Source organism: Lissotriton vulgaris, chromosome 1_1, assembly GCF_964263255.1.
Source record: "Lissotriton vulgaris chromosome 1_1, aLisVul1.2, whole genome shotgun sequence".
Lineage (NCBI taxonomy): Eukaryota > Metazoa > Chordata > Amphibia > Caudata > Salamandridae > Lissotriton > Lissotriton vulgaris.
In genome coordinates, this window is record NC_141685.1 from 1453003722 (window position 1) to 1453020575 (window position 16854).

Consider the following 16854-nt stretch of genomic DNA (forward strand, 5'->3'; position numbering starts at 1 on the left):
TAATTTTTTTTTTAACCGCAACGCTGCTGCGGTGATTTTTGCGCTGTGCGGCTGTTTTCCGTTTTCCGCGTTACATGATGAGCTCAGCTCGTCATCAGCACACGCCACCCGTGGCTGATGACGAGCTGAGCTCGTCATCAGCAGCAAAGGGGTTAAAGACAAGCGCAGGCTTCCATGCTAGTGTCGAAGTGAGCCCCCGGGTTGGCCAGGTCCCAAGGCATTTGTTACAAAAAGGTGGGAAGTACACGGTCCCCCCTCCTAAGGTTGTTCGAGCCCTGGAGACTACCACTCCTGAGGAGCTTAATTTGCGTTTTTGAGGGGTCCATGCAGACCCCCCTACATGGGCTCTTTTGAGCCCCGGGGACCATCACCTCCAGGGATTTTTGGTAAAAAGTGGAAGGTCCACGCAGACCTCCCTCCATAGGTTTTTAGAACCCCGGGGGACCAACACCTCCCTGGGGCTTTACAGCTAAGAAGAGTGGTAGCACCACGCGGCCTACCTACTGGTTGGGGGTGAAGTCCACTTGGAAGCTAAAGATTGTTGGAGGCCAAGTACCCTTCCTGTGGGATTGCTGAGAGCTGGTCAGAGGACCAATACATTTTCTCATCCACTCTGCAGATGCACCTCCTGGTCCACTACTGTTTGGGGAATGAAGTCCCCTTGGATGCTGAGGGTCCTTGTGGGCCAGGAATCGCTCCTGTTACCACCAGTATGTCCCACACAGCAAGATTGCTGAGAGGGCACCGGAGGCCCCTTTGTCCAGCATTCTGCAAATATGTCTCCTGGAACACTGCTGGTTGGGGGATAAAGTCTGGAAGCTAAGTATCAATGGGGGCCAAGAATCCCTCCTGTTCCCACCATTAAGTCCCATACAGTGGACATGCTGCGAGCTGGTTGGAGGACTCGCACCCTTTCTCCACCACTCTGCAAACGTACCCTCTGGTGCAATACTGGTTGGGGGATGAAGTCCACTTGGATGCTAAAGGTCCTTGTGGGACAATAACCCCTCCTGTTGCAACCAGTAAGTCCTCCACAACCAGATGACTGAGAGCTTGTGGAAGGCCCCACCCTTTTCTCTGCCACTCTGCAAACATGCAAACTGGTATACTATGTTTGGAGGATGAAATTCCCTTGGATGCTGAGGGTCCTTGGGGGCCAAGATCCCATCCTTTTACCAACACTATGCCCCACACGGTGGGATGGCTGGGATTTTATCGGAGGCTCAGCCCCTCTGTCCAGCACTCTGCAAACACACCTCCTGGCACACTACTGGTTGGGGGATGAAGTCCACTTGGATGCTAAGAATTGTTTGGGGCCAAGAATCCCTCCCGTTACCACCAGTTAGTCCCACGCAGAGGGATTTCTGTGCTGAGAGATGGCCAGAGCCAACGCCCCCTTACTCCACTACTCTGCAGAGTTGGATTATGGCAGTACAAGGCCTTGTAGAGATAGCAATGTATAGGAAATTAGCAGCCAGAAACGCTCTCCTTCAGTTTGGGAGCTTCCACAGACTATGCCCCTTTGGAGAACTTATAAGAATAATGAGGAAATGTAATAGAATGGAATACTATGTACTCAATATGGAAGATTTAAAAAAGAAGATGACTCAACATGAATACCCTAAATGACTTATCAGACAGGCCTTCAACACAGCCAAGTACTATAAACAAGAGACAATCCTTGAAGAGCAGGGGAGAAGGATTGATGAAGAAGATAGACTAGTATGTGTTATTAATCATTCTAATTTGAACTTTAAAGTGAAAAAGATCTTTGAAAAACATTAGAACATACTAAATATGAACTAATAGGATCAGAAATTGGAGAAACCTATGTTTGCCTTTACAAGAAATGCAAATCTCAGTAACAAACTATTGCACACATACTTCTGACAGAAATCAGGGAATGCGTTAAATCACTATGGACTGCTCATCATTTCTTGTAAAATACCTGCTGCAACCAAACTCTTTATTTCTGCTGCAACACCTGCTTTTATTTCTGAGTTCATTTTGTACTGTTGAGTATTTGGATAAACTGCACATTCCTTCACTGTCACTTTTATTGGATCGACATTTGCCATTAATCCTACATCTTTTCCGGTAAAATCCCATAAATTAGGATTTACAGCCTATCGTAATTCTTCTGGTAAGTCTTCTATAGTTAACTTTTTATTTTCAGTTTCCTGTTTTGCCAACATTAATTTATAAACTCCGTCTTCATCTGGGGTTTTAATGTCTACACCACTTGTGGTATAAAAGATATTGCAATTCATCTGGCACAATAAGTCTCTGCCTAACAGGTTCACTGGACTTGATTCGCACACAACAAATCTGTGCATTTCTTTAACATTGCCTATTATAACTTCCATTGGTTCTGTAACTGGGGTACTAATTTGTTTATTAGAAATGCCCACTACTTGGATCGCTTCTCTTGAGAGTGGTAGGTTTGGAACGTCTGCTATTCTCACAGTAGAACGGGTAGCACCAGTGTCCAATAGAAAGGTGACATCAATTCCTTCAACCTTTCCTTCAATGTATGGACCTGACTGATCCACCGGCAAGGAGGCGCCAACTACGCACTCCTCGTCCTCCCCTCTCAGGCACCGTCAGTAGGTGTCTTCACTGAAAAACGTATCACTCAAAAAATATTGTGATGTCGCTGTGTCTCTCCTTTCCCTTCCCTCCAAATTTGTGGTATCCACACTCTGGTGTGCTTTGCTCCTAAAATTTAGCATAGGTGCAAGGGGTAACTGGTTTTGTATTACCTGCTGCTGTGGCACCTCATTCTGCGTCTGTGTATTCAAATCATTATGTTGGACAGTGTTATTTTGCACAGCCTTACACTCGTTCTTCCAGTGCCCTCTCTTTTGAATTTTCCCCTTGGCTTAAGCCCATTACCATCACCTTGATTCTGATTATTGTTTATCTGACTCAATTGAAGCTCTTGTTGCTCTGCTAATTTCACTTGTGCCCTCATTACTTTCTCCTTCAATTCTTTTCATTTATTGTCCAGCTCATCTTCCCAGTATTTTGCATATTTAAGGATTTCATCAATCGGCTTGGCCTGCCAGCAAATCTTATGGTCCTTAATCCATTGCAAACTTTCTGGCCTTAATCCTGACACAAACCTATAGATGAAATGTGTCATGTCCCTCACATCAATGTTGTCCAATCTGTCTCTTTTGCTGGCACCTTTCCTTTGAGGTAGAGTATTACCTGGCTGTACTACTTCATAACCTCATCAGAAGGTGCCCCTGTCTTTGGGTCTCTAGGGTACTCATCACTAGGCCAATCAATAGCAATTTTACATTCTGTCCACAGATCTACAGGAACAACAATGTTAAACAATCCATCTAAATCTTTCAAAAGACATTTTGAAACCTTCAAAAATCTCTTGACCTGTCTGTACCATTCTACAGGTTTTTCTCGAAGTTTTGGGAAATCATTTGTAAATGACAAAATATCCTGTCAGGACCATGGGACATGTGCTTAACCTCCACCCAGTACCTCTCTCATTGGGCATCATTTTTCTACCTTTTCTGTCTCTTTTAATACATATTCAAAAACTGTTTGTTTTGATCGAGCCTCTTCCTTTTTCTTTGCCCATCAAATTTTCAATTTTTCTAAGTCACCCCATTACTGCAATAATGACATCAACTCCTTGATTTGGACTTTTTTGCCTGATACCTTCATGTTTTCCAAATCGTTGTCAGAAAATTCAACTCAGTATGGTTTTTCTAACACTTTTGATTTGCCAATGTCAATTCCCATATTAGCTGCTGTATCCATTAGTTTTTTATGAAACACTTTTGTATTTCTTGTAATGCTTTTACATATAAACAGTAACTTATCTTCACTGAATGTACTTAATCTGTCCAATCCCACATTTCCAGCCATCATTTCCTCTAATTCAACTCTTAATTTAAACATATCCAATACCTTTGGCTGTGACTTATATATTTCTCAAGTCCATCTCTCCATTTCTTCCGGGGTTACTACTGTGGCACTTCATGTACCTGAGGATGTCTCCATCCGTACTTCTCTAGAATTCAAAGGAGTGTTTTTCCTGATCGAGTCACCCACTGGTTCTCTTACGGGCATATCCATCATAGAAATCACTGACTCACATTCACTTGCCTGATCATTAACTATTAAATGTTCTTTTCTTGGCTGAACTACAGGTGTAGTCAGAAAGGGAGTTCTTGGACTAGCTTGCTTGTCATCGTACAAAGGAACAACTGAGTCAATAGTTACTGGAATTGTCAAGGCTTTAGAACTTGTATTTAATTGGGAAATTTTCGGAATAAATTCACTTCTTTGTTTATTTAATGCTTCTCTTTCCCTGTCTTGCAGTATTTTTTCTAACAAAGTCTCATGTACCATTTGCGGAATCAGAGGTGGTTTCAGAAATGGAGCATTTGGATTAACTGTTCTTGGTTCCTCATTTTAAGGTGGTGGAGTTTTTCAATAACAAATCCTCCTAGTAATCATCATCAGACTCAACACTAGTCATTGAATGTTTCGTTTTCTCATTCTTTTTACTTCCAGTAGGCTCTTCTAAAGGTAATACAGGATATAATCCTTCCACTAACATGGACTGACTCCATTGTTTCATTAATTTATCTCTTGTATCCTTTGGAACTCGGAGATAAAACCTACTCCAATTACCATTACCTCTGGGTCTATCACGCTCAAAAGCTTCAGTTTCCCATTCCTCCAATGCCTCATACTGCATTAATCTAGGTCTGGGATCTAAATCATTCATGTGAGTTCTCAGATTGTGCCAAACTGTGCCATTAAATGTACCATTTTCGGGAAATGCTAAAACACCATCATCTTTTGTGTACTCCATTCAATTTTCTAACCACACACAAGTGTGAAAGCCCCTTTCTACCATCATGTATGATGCGGGCGTATTTGGTGGTGGAATATTATTTCCTTCTATTGTTTTAATTACTTTATCTTTCATGAAATAATTCTTAAATCTTTTAATGAATGATATTTTTCTCTTTCCTCCGTACATATTAAAGGGTCTTCCTCTTATATGCTGTTCTTTTGCAAACCCTAAATATCTCCTATCAGGTCTATTTCCTACAAACGGACCTACATACCACATATATTTCAAACGCAAGTCTTCTAGATATTCTTAATTTGTTTACAAATTATTTCCAATACCAGCGCATCTTTTATTTTTTTCAATGACCAATCAAAATTTTGAATTCAAATAAATTCAACCAATAGTTGCGCGGCTTCTCTCGTGAGACTAGTTCTCACGCTCATGTGCTCACCCCTCCTTTACAATTATTACCTCAGCTACACACCCCTTGTCTCAACCAATACCAGTGTGGCTCTGAGTGACGTCAGCGCAGCTCCTCGACTGACTCCCTCCTGTGCAAGGTAATACGAAAACTTAATTTATTTTACTTCTAATGCAGATTTTTATTATTTAACAACGTAAAAACATTTGCCACTGTACCTGAGCCACTAATTCAAAGGAAAGTTAAATTTCATTCAATACGAGTAAATCCCTTCCGCTTACTCTTCATATACTACAAGTAGATCCCTTCCGTCTACCCTTCACGCAAGCATTAAAGAACCTGCTACTCTTTCAGACTTATCCACTCCGGGATATACTAAGGCCAAAGTTTCACCAGCGAACCCCTTTGCTTTCAATAAAGCTCAGATGAATCTGCTACTCCTTCCGTGTGACCCTATCGAGGTGATATCACACAAAAAGTTTTGCTAGCGAACTCTTTGCTATTATTTATTCATACATTTATTCACACATTCATACAGAAAAAATCCCTAAATAGTGCTTCCGGTTTTACTTAACCATGCCCTTATTTCCTCTAGGTAAGTGACCTCACTGCAGTGTGGCTTCCATTTACCACCTGCTATTCTGCCCCCGGGGATTCCGGTCAAAACATATAACAGGTACGAACAATTTTGGTTAATACATCTACTCAATACAGAATCAATAAAATCAAAGTAAAAATCAGATTTGATCGATCAATTCCTTTTGAAGAGAATATCCATTTCTTGGTTACAATGGACGTGGTGTTTATACACCCAAATTCCCCAAGACGAAGGTATCCATGTGCTGGAATCATTCCTTGAATCATGTGAAAGACTGATAAAGGTACCTACAGACTTTATTGTGAAACTGGCGAGTTTCGCATTGAAAAAGAACTACTTTTATTTTGATGGTGATTTCTACTTCCAGACTAGCGGAGTTGAAATGGGCTGTCCTTTTGCCCTTGAGTTAGCCATATTGTTTATGGCACGTTATGAGGAAACCTTTGTTTACCAGAATAACCCCTCTTCAGAAATGATCACTAATTGGAGTCGGTTCATTGACAACGTTTTTTTCGTCTGGACTGGGACTGAGGAAGAACTTAAAGAATTCCACGGATGGTTGAATAACCGCACACAAGAAATACAATTTAGCATGAACTATTCAAAATATTGCATGCCGTTCTTGGATGTGACTGTTTACCCTTCCAATGGAGGTTTGGTGACAACTCTCTACAAAAAGGAAACTGACCGTAAAAACTTGCCTTATGCTCAGTTCCTTAGGATTCCGGGGAATTGCCATTTCAGAGATGAATACGAGATTCATGCTAATATATTAATGGAAAGAGGGTACCCCAAAAAACTATTAAAAAGATCTCTCACACGAGCATAGTGGACCCCTCGGGAATGTTTGTTAGACAAAAAGATCAGTAAAGAAATTGACAGGATTGTCTGTGTGTCCACATATTGCCTGAATTCAAATCTTCTGAAAAAAGTGATGCGCAGTAATTGGCACTTGGTTAAAAACCTGGATGAGTCACTAAGCAAGGCACCATTGTTTGCCTTTAGAAAGAATCAAAGCATTGCATAAAAACATGGACAGCCGACACGTGTTTCGCCCCTATGGCGATTTGCGCCAGGGCTTTTTCAAGGATATTTACAATATTTTTTGTTCTGTACAGTTCCTCATCTTTTGCAAAAGAGAAGATTTGCCACACTGAGAGAGGAGATATGACCTACAAACGCGATTGAGAAGCACTACGAATTACTCGAAGAATGGCCGGTTAGAACACTGCGACCCGGGACTTAAAGATCAAAGATTAAGATTTAAAAAACGGATTCTATTTTGGAATTTCTTTTGCGAAAGATGAGGAACTGTACAGAACAAAAAATATTGTAAATAGCCTTGAAAAAGCCCTGGCGCAAATCGCCATAGGGGCGAAACACGTGTCGGCTGTCCATGTTTTTATTTACACAAATAAAGAGTAACTTTTCTACAAAATAAGGACTTCTTGCTTCTGATTATACAAATAAGGATTGAGCCTAAGGACACTAAGACTTGATACTAAACACACTCATTACCCCCTTCAAAACTTCATTGTCTAAAAACTCAAGAGGTCCAGAGTTTTTTTGAGTGTGTTACCGCCACCAAAACTATGTGAAAACTGATGTGGACTTGGATTCTCCTGTGGACCACTCCCTCTCTGTAGAAAACAGTGGGATGACCAGCCCTCGATGCATTTTTCATTTATAACATTTGTGTAGTTTGAGGTTTGTCGACTCACATCCTCCAGTCATATAGGGGAATAGTACAGTAAATGGCTTCATTTCAGCACTGCCATTTGTCACCATAGAACAAGTTCACATACTCGCACGCCAAGAACACTACAATTCCCAGCACCACCTGGGATGTTGTAGACGACACTCGCTTGGAATGACCAGTCCTCGATGCACCCTTCATCCATAATTGTATCATGTGGACTCATATCCTTCAGTCATAAAGGGGTACAGTACAGTAAGTGCCTTTCATTGCTGCTATTTATCACCATAGAGCAAGCTGACACACTTAGTTGCTCACCTGAAAACGCGAAGAACACTACAATTCCCAGCACCATCTGGGATGTTGTAGGCAAAACCCGCCGTATAATAATAGTCAGGAATTGGATCCAAACTCCACAAGGAGAAACGTTACACACCCTACAAGGGGCCACACAATCAGATTTCAAACTTGAAAAACAAACATTAAGGGCATAATCGCTCTACATGCACCAGAGGCCGCCAACTACAACTCCCATCTACACTGGAGTTTTGTAGGCCCAACTTCCCTTTAATTCACGGAGCACGCAGACACGGGCCCAGCAGCTGTTCATGTCAGTGGCTTCCACGTTGGACTGTAGAACGCCGGCAACTGCCAGTAAAAGGTAGGAATCACTTTTGGCCCGTTTCAGGCGCACATGGCATTTCATAACGCGGCGTATATTTCCCTGACACACTCCATGTTTGTGTATTTCAGGAAACAACACAAGCGTGATTTACTCAGATCCCTTATACACACGGTGCCTTGTGAAAATCAAAGAGACTGCGATCGAGGTAAATCTCCCACCTTGGTTTTTAATAATTGCTCGCTGACAGACAGATAGACTGGTTCAACAGAAGGTCTCACAGTAGTATTCATTGTACTTCCACACAGGATCCCTGTTTTTTCACTCATTTAATCAAAGAACTGCTTTCGCCCCATCAGACCAGGGGCAAATGTGAGTATCCTCGCCCAGTGTGTAGCATGTGGTTTGTGAGAGAGATGCTTGGGTGAACATTACGGTTAAATAATGCTGGCCTGTTTTTTTTGCCACAGTGTCCCTCCTCGGATTAAGTTTTGAAACTCTTCTTCTAAAAGGAGGTAAGAGGCAGCTGCATTCTGTAGGGGGTGTCTAATGATTCCTCATTAAGAGATGGTTGTAAACAGATTTTTCAGTTTTTTCCACAGTCATAAGGTCCGCTTGAGAACTCCCAACCCATTTGGAGTTCGAAACGTGTAGACCGCTAGTTTATACGCCATATGATCTCAAATATTCGCAATTTTTTGTTTAAAATCACAAACATATAAAAAATATTTTTTATGGTGTGATGAATGTTTTATGTAAATGGTTAACAATTCTTTCACGAGTATGAAAGTGACTGGGTGAATGTGGAATGCTTGGATTGGTTGGGAAATAATGTATGCTTTGTATTGTTTTTGAATTGTATTTATTATTCATTGTATATAATGTTTCTGATTGCAGGGATGTAAAGATTTGTAAAACGTGTATAAAATAATTGACATATGCATTTAAAGTGAATAAAACTAAATGATGATTCAATCCGACTGAACAATTAGTCTTAGAACCCACTTCGGTTTGATTCCATTGTGCTGTGACAAATAACAGGCAATAAGGAGAACAGTATTGGCAGTTGTTTTATTTATTAGTAGGTCAGTGGCTTGGCCTTACTGTTGGGAGCCATTACCCAGTAGTGTTTTTTGCGTTTTTTTCTGGTTTTACCTAACCATGCCCTTGTTTCCTCTAGGTAAGTGACCCCACTGCAGTGTGGCTTCCATTTACCTCCCGCTATTCTGCCCCCGGGGATTCCAGACAAAACATAACAGGTACGAACAATTTTGGTTAATACATATACTCAATACAGAATCAATAAAATCAATGTAAAAAATCAGATTTGATCGATCAATAATCAATACATAACTATTAACTACCTTTCTTAACTAAACCCTAACCATCCTCTGTTACCAAAAGAATATACTGATAGAGCGCGCAGGTCACCCGACTATAAACTTACCATACTCACCTGGGCCCATAATCAATAACTCTTAACTTAATCAGGTAACCTTCGCTCTACTGCCAGTTATTTTGCTTACTAGGTTCTATACCATTGACTTACAAATACTTGTCGCTGGTACCTGTAAACCTATTGGAGTAGGGTGTTAGATTGAAGATAGATAGAGGAAAAAAATAACATTTGCACTCATGTAATAACCACAGACTCTGGAAGTTTTTAAAAATCTTTATCTAAGTTTCTTAAATGGTTATGATCCAACGATTAAACACCAAAAGACACTCAATAATGAAAATCAGAATCAAAATATAGCTATGTAAAATAGGTATTAAACAGCTTTCAAACATTTAGCAATAGGGAGGGTAAGAAATGGAACATGTAATGCAATCAAAATGATTTGAGCATTTAACAAAGGGTGGGTAAGAGAAAGGAACAAATGTAATCAAAACTTTAACAGTAGGAAGGGTAAAGAGAAAGAAAACAAATACAATGACAAACCCACACAAATTTATATTTACCTAAAATGGTGTGAAGACCAACCCTGGCCACAGGTCAGTTTAAGGACAGAACGAAAGTTGCAGTTGCCAGTAGGCTAGCAGGTGCAGATCAGAATCAGGACAGGTAAAGCCAAATTTGGATCAGGACAGGACCACCAAAGGTTAAGACCGACACCCGCAGTTCAGTTGCAACGCCTGCCCTACTCCCTCTCTGCAGCTAACCGCCAGAACCCCGATTGGGTTATCGATTTCACCGTCAAAGTGCTTCGCCAGCACTTCAGCTTCCCGGGACCCCAATTGGGTTATTGAATCTTCTGACAGAGTGCTCGGCAGCCCTCTGCTCCTGGTCATCTATTGAGTACGTTGGGTCAGTGACAGGTCAGCGATTCAGACAAGTCGGACAAATTACCTAGCTAAGCCTACCCTAGTTATATTATTTTCCAGGTCAGTGTACCACCCCCCAATGTTGCAAGTGTAAGGATCCCCAATTTTGATTGGATAAAGAACGTGGAGAGGTCATCACACCATACCAAAATGAAACTTTTCTTGATGATATTAAAATTACCGTTCCGGCCCAACAAATTATTTTCCCACATATGTTTTATTCCACCCAACAATGAATGTTCTTTTAACAAATACATTGTTATAACATATTAACAAGTTCTCTTCCGTTTAAGTTCAAAAGTTTGCTTTCTCATGCACATCTTCCAGTGCGCGGTAGCTTGGCATTGTTTCAAGGTTAGATGACTTCAGTTCTCTTTAGAGTCAGACATGCGCAATGTGAGTTTTCAAGATGGAGTAATAGCACCTCTCGGGCACAAAGATAACGATACATGAAAAGCAGAAAAGAAACAGTTTTAGAATACAGAATAAATGAATGCACTGTATACCACTTATCTCTACTCTATTCCCATAACTTTATTTTTAACTATTGTGTTAGTGTTAAGCAGAATTAACAGCTTAGCAAAAACAGCTGAGCAAGCTTCATGCATGCGGTTACACAGAGCAGACATTTTAGTTCTAGTGCACATAAGCAAATGTTTCCCCCCAAACGAAAGATACGTCATATCATGTGAGTATGACAGACGCATGCGCAGTAGGAAATCCCGCGTAGTAGCAGCCATTTTATTTGCAAGCGGATTATCATTAGTAAAAGCACACATGCAAGCTTCCCTTAGATGTCGTGTAATGCGATATTAATAAAACAAACATCTTGATTAGTATATTAACGTTATATCAAGAGGACTGAGTACAAGCAAGTCGCGTTAAGTGCGAATCCTTGCTCCATCACTTCTGACAGAAATCAGGGAATGCTATAAATCACTATTATAGATGTTGCACCTGTAAAGGGGAACCACTAATGTGGTACTTGCCATGACTGCCAGGCAGATGTAGTAACTGAGACAAGAGGACATAATGATTTCACCATCAACCTAAAGAATATGATGAACTGTAGAAGTCACAATTTTGTCTTTCTGCTTCTATGTTATTATTATTATAGGAGCTTATAGAGCGCCTGGTGATGTCTCTCGACGTGTCCCCGCGCTATGGAGAAGAGTGTTGCTTGGATGGAGCAGAGCATCAGACAGTTTAAGTGGTGAAAAGATATGTTTTTAGATGTTTCCTAAAGAATGTTTCACTTTTTTCCTGTCTGATATTCATAGGAAGGGTATTCCATTCCTTGGCTGCGAGAATGCGAAAGGATCTACCTCCAAGTCTGGCTTTTTTTGGGCGCATGATCTTAAGCAAACCTGTTCCCTTCGAGCGAAGGGATCTGGAAGGTTCATAGGGTGAGGCTAAGTCAGACAGATAGGAGGGGGCTCTGTGGTGAACAATTCTGTGGCACCAGAGAAGGGCCTTGAATATTATTCTCTTTTTTATGGGCAACCAATGTAGAGCATCCAAGGAAGGTTTGGACGGAGCTCTTCGCGGAAGTCGTAGCACAAGGCGTGCTGCTGAATTTTGTAGGACCTGTAACTTCCTGATGTTTTTTTCTGAGGTTCCCAAAAGAAGCACATTCCCATAGTCAATTCGAGATGTGATGAGGGCCTGCGTCATGGTACGCCTGGAACTCAGGGGAAGAAGATCCAGGGTGCGACGGAGTGTCTTCATCACTCCGAAGCATTTTCCAACTGTTTTTTTGACATGACTGTCAAATGAAAGTTTGGTGTCAATCCAGACGCCCAAGTTCTTGGCCTCCTGACTGGGGGTGGGTAATGATCCCAGACATGAGGGCCACCAATCCTTGGTCCAGTTGGTGTTGTTCCCACCTATGACGAGTACCTCTGTTTTTGTTCCGTTTAATTTGAGGCAATGCTCATTCATCCATGTAGCCACCTTGCACATACATGAGTTGAAGTTATCTGCCTCAGAGGAGGGGGATTGAGATAGGGAGATCAAGAGTTGAGTGTCGTCGGCGTAAGAGACAAGCTCTACGCCGAACGATTGGATCACCTCTGCCAAAGGGGACATATATAAATTGAACAGGGTGGGACTCAGGGCCGAGCCCTGAGGTACCCCCTGTTCTAAGATCAAACTTTCAGAGAGATAGATCCCTCTTTGGACCTGAAAGCTTCTGTTTGTTAGAAAAGCCTTCAGCCAGCATAGAGCCTTTTTAGTGACTCCCGCTCTGTTTAGACACTGTAGCAGTATGGAGTGAGCTACAGTGTCGAACGCGGCACTGAGGTCCAGCATGATCAAGGCCATAGTTTTGCCTTTATCAGCTCCCTCCCGCAGAGTTTCAATAGCTCTTAAAAGAGCCGTCTCTGTGGAGTAACCTGTTCTGAAACCCGATTGTGATGGGTGGAAGATATTTTGGGTTTCGAGATGGGTCATTAGTTGGGCGTTGACCACTTTCTCGGCCAACTTGGCAAGGTAGGGGAGTAGGGAAATTGGGCGAAGATTCTCCAGTATGTCCTGACTTAAATTTGGTTTTTTCTTTATGGGAAACACTATGGCTTGTTTCCAGTCAGCAGGGAGGGTGGCTGTGGAGAAAGATGTTTCCAACATAAGTCTAAAGTGTGGCTCCAGGACCGGGAGGCTAGCATTTAATACTTTCGGAGGTGCGGGGTCACGGGGTAATCCAGATTTAATCCCCTTACAGATTTTTTCCAAGATTTCAGTTGGAGGTACAGAGAAGGCACATAGGTGGATAGACGTGTTGATGTGATCTACATTCTCTGAAAAATCTATGCCAGATTTTATATTGCCAGAAAAATTAGCGTATATGTTGGTGATTTTGTCAGAAAAGTATTTTGCAATTTTATTGCAGGTATCCACTGAGTCTTTCTGAGAGGTAGGGTTGGACTCGACTGTGGAGATCTCTTTATAGATTTGAAATAGCTCTTTAGAGGAGTTCTCCGCTTCCACAATGCGTGTGTTATAATAGGAGGCTTTGGACGCTCGCACCAGTTTATAGTAGTTTTTTTTAGCAGTTTTATATCTGATTTTTGTTTCTGGACAGAAATTTACGCGCCAATCTCTTTCAAGTTTTTTGCATGCTGTTTTAGCAATCTGGAGCTCTTGACTGTACCAAGGGGCAGTTTTTTTGGTTCTAGTAGCATTGGTAATAGTGCGGTTGGGGGCGGTCGTATCCAGTGCTTTAGCGATATTGTTTTGTAGCTGAGCATATACAGTCTCACTGTCATTTCCTTTTGGGAGGCCGGTGGCCTGGATTATGTGAGAGAAAGCATCTATGGAAAAAATTTTCCAGCTTCTACGCTTGAAGCGCTGAGAACTTTGGTTATATAACTCCGCCTTTTCTAGTTGAATAGCTATCGGCACTATGTGATGATCAGACCAGGGGATTGGCTGAGGATCTAAGGTCTCAATTCCCTTCCAATTTCCAAAAACAGGATCTAATAAATGTCCGTGTTGGTGTGTGGGGGCCGTGTTTTTTAACTCTAGTTCTAAGGTGCGTAACTCAGATCTGATTTCTGCCGCCTCTTTATTAAGTGAATCGTCAAAATGGACGTTTAGGTCACCAAGTACTAGGAGACGTGATTTTTTAATCGCCAGATGAGTAATGGCTTCAACCAAAGTAGGGGTGAAGTCATACAGTTGTCCAGGGGGCCGATACACCAGGATGCCTGAAAAGGAATGATTCGGACCAGTGGTGATTGTAAAAGTGGCCGCCTCACTGTGATCAATCAAGATAGGGGAGAGGGTGCATTCTAATGGAGTCTTAGTGGCTATCGCTATGCCTCCCCCTCTACCATCTTTCCTATCCAACCTGGTAAGGGTAAAACCAGGCGGAAGAGCCTGTACGACATCGGGCTCTGAATGTTCATTCAGCCATGTTTCAGTCAGAAACAGGATTTGAATATAGTCATCCTCGAGCAGATGAAATATTTCTAAGCTGTGTTTGCGAAGAGATCTGCAATTAAGCAGCGCAGCCTTAAGTGTATTGATGTTACTGGGCAATATCTGATTGGTGACAGGGGCAAAAGTACAGGTGGGGCAGTTTACTAGAGACAGGGCGTGCATCGAGTGTTTGTTGCATGTCAGAGAGGTTGGACAGATATTAAGCAAGTCTTGTCTGCCATACCTTCTAATTGTCAATATGGATGAGCCAGGGGTTGTGGCCCCGCGCCCCGTCCGTCCGTCTATGCCCTTGTGGACTAGAATATGTTGGGGAAACTGGCAGGTAGTTCAGGACACATTATGGGGAGCATAAGTCAGCAATAAGAACTAAAATGATGCAAGCCCCTGTGAATAAACGATGACGCTGAACATGCAGAAAATGACCTGAGGTCAGTGCTTAATTTGTAAAATATGAAGTCCAGGTGCTCAAATGTTTGTCAGAGGCCACATCCAGGATTCCCTGGCTCCACCCACTTATTTTATTAGTACTGCTAAAAGTAAGATTTAATACCCTATCTGAATTGCAACAAGGGGGACTTCCTCATAGTAAGGTTTTCATAGGATGTCCCAAACTTACACATTTAAAAATGAAACTTACATTTAATGACTGTTGGGAATAGGAATTGGAGGCCTAAAGTATTATAGAAAGGTTTTGTTGCAGGCCACATTAGAGAAATATTTTTGCTCCAGAGCAAAACAGAGTACATTTTCAGCATAACCCTGTCCTAAAAATTACAAATATCGCTCAAAGGTGTTAAACAATGACAGACGTGTAATGCCCTGTTTGGGAGAATAATGTAGTGGGTACTTTAATAAAGGGTGATGATTCAGCTCAAAACATATGATTCAGACATTCGTAATGCACAAATGGGTGCAATGCCTGATATTTATATGTTTCTCTCATCTTCATTGCTTGAGTTTTCTCATCAGAAAGTGTCATTCATAGTCGTTGGAATGACACCCATATTGCACTGAATAGACTGAAATTATGAAAATGGCACTCATAGGAATCTGAAACCTTGGCAGTTATGCGGCAGGTGTCAGTGTCAGTGGGCAAAGGGTGCACTGCAAGGGGGGCAGAAGGACTTGACAACCTGGCAAATGAAAATCTCTACTGTGAGCCCTGCTGCCAAGAGAAGAGCACTTCCTTCCAGGCCTGGCTGTTCCCTATTTACTCATCCCCAGCCTCTGCTGTGAGGTAACCATGCTGCTTCTGCCCCTTTCATTTGATCCTACACTGGAAATATGATACCCATATTGTTGAATACACTTTTATAAATCAGGTATTGATTGGCTGAGGGGAGCAGCACTGTATGAGAACAATATGTGGAATATGAAATGTGTTTTTCTCTTGCGTCACTTGTTATGCAGCATTAACTCACTGGGGTTGTCGGGTTGGAACTTGGAAGTCGGTTACGGACTTTTGGCTGTGACTGACTTCATATAGTATCGGTCCCCTCTCGAGCATTATTTTTCTGAAAGCAACACTACATCACACTGGTGTGTGCCACGCGGTGTTATTCACTTCTGTGCTTTTCACGTCCTTTCAGAGATATCTTTCTGTGATTGTCCAAGTGAAGTTAAGTGGGCCAACGTTAAACGTATGTGAATATTATAAGCTTTTCCTCTGATTCAATTAAGGAAAAAACATTTGCTTTTATGGTTATGAATTCGTATTCACACAGACCCCACTTGTTCCTTGAATCAAGAGTTGGAAGGGCCAGAATTGTCTATGGATTATTTTATATGATTGTGTTTTTGCATATTTTAATTTATATTTATGATTTTTGAATTTTGGTTTCTCTGTCATAGAGATTGCTAGGTGTTAACAGGTCTGTTATACACGCCTCTTTCTAACTCCTGCCTGGCCTGGTTTGGTGTGTGGATTTTTACTTAATAAAGAAATAATGATAACATTTGTAAAACTTTTTACTTTCAGGTGGAATGTCTTCTTAATTGCACATTCTACATTCATAGCAATTATTTAAATCATTAATATACCCGGATAGAGACAAAACCCCTGTATGAGAACAGAGATTTAAACAAAATGCGAAATTCAGTTTGTTTTTAAACAAAAACGAATTAATATGATGACTAATTCACATTTTGTTTTAGGATCAGGTTTCATTGAACTGATAAGATTTCATGATCCTTTATTAGTGTTGGAAGGGCATGAGGAGAGGATGACAGCGCAGAGTGTGCTCCGAATCCAAACTCAAAATCTGATCTCTGATTGAAAAGAGATGAAAATTCTGAGCATCGACAGCTATTGCGTCACAGCACTGCAGATTTAAAGTATTTGGGGCTAGATGTATCAAGCCTTTTTTTGTCGCAAATGCTGCGAATCGCAAAATAGCCGCGTTTGCCACTAAAAAAAAAC